The sequence below is a fragment of the Galeopterus variegatus genome, unplaced genomic scaffold (assembly GCF_000696425.1).
Source record: "Galeopterus variegatus unplaced genomic scaffold, G_variegatus-3.0.2 Scaffold8522, whole genome shotgun sequence".
Taxonomy (NCBI): Eukaryota; Metazoa; Chordata; class Mammalia; order Dermoptera; family Cynocephalidae; genus Galeopterus; species Galeopterus variegatus.
Genome location: NW_007734633.1, coordinates 22,493 through 23,303, shown reverse-complemented (window position 1 = coordinate 23,303; position 811 = coordinate 22,493). Strand labels below are relative to the sequence as shown.

General features: G+C 49.4%; 1 long non-coding RNA gene across 2 annotated transcripts in view; it reads left to right on the top strand.

Moving 5' to 3' along the window:
- The window catches only part of LOC103608521, a 10,801-nt gene that overhangs the window by 2,606 nt on the left and 7,384 nt on the right, over window positions 1–811 (top strand). The gene's annotated exons all lie outside the window — the stretch shown is intronic.

Here is an 811-nt window from a genome sequence, read left to right as displayed (position 1 = left end):
TGGCCAGATTTGCCCGTAAATAATCACTACATCCACTGTAACATTTGAGCTGCATTTTTTTTTTTCCCCCAGTTGGTAGCAGATGTGTTTGAATGGGCACTCTCTCCGCAAACGTGGGTTACAGGCGTCTCCTAGCGGCGAAAACAGCATAGGGCAAGCCAGAGAATTTTGCTTTGGATCCCTGGTTTGGCAGGGCTCGCCTGTTGGGGGCTCTGTGGGATTTCTTGGGTCACTGAGGCCTCTATCCGCGCTGGCGACGCCAGGCTGCGGTCTTCTAGAGGTCTTGCCTCTCTGACTTCTAGTCTCTGCGGCGCCCGCCCGGGATCAGTGGGGTGATGGTGGGGTCTTCTTCCGGATAGAACAGACCCGAGCCCGGCCTCCTCCTCCACCTAGGTAGCTCTAGCCAAGGGCAATTGCAAGAGCATTTTGTTTGGAGCCAAGATTCAGATATTGGCATTAATATCCTTCTCTGTTTCCTTACCCTGGAGCCATTAAAACAACCCCACCCTGTCACCCACAAAACAAAACGCTTTAAGTTTGCTTTTTAAAAATGCCACTTAAATGTAACAGGTTTATTTTCTCCCTTGCTGTGGCAATCAAGCAGACCCCCTCCCTTTTCTTTCTCCTTTTCACTCTCCCTCTCGTGGACCCCAGAATTTAGTGAGGTCATGATTACATAGATGACATATACAACATCCTCTGTGGTGAGATTGACGACCTCTTTGGAGAGTGGACTATCGTGTATATTCTGCGTTCCTACACCTCTCCATTACTGGAGTAGGAAAGGAGAAGCAAACCTAGCATATGCACC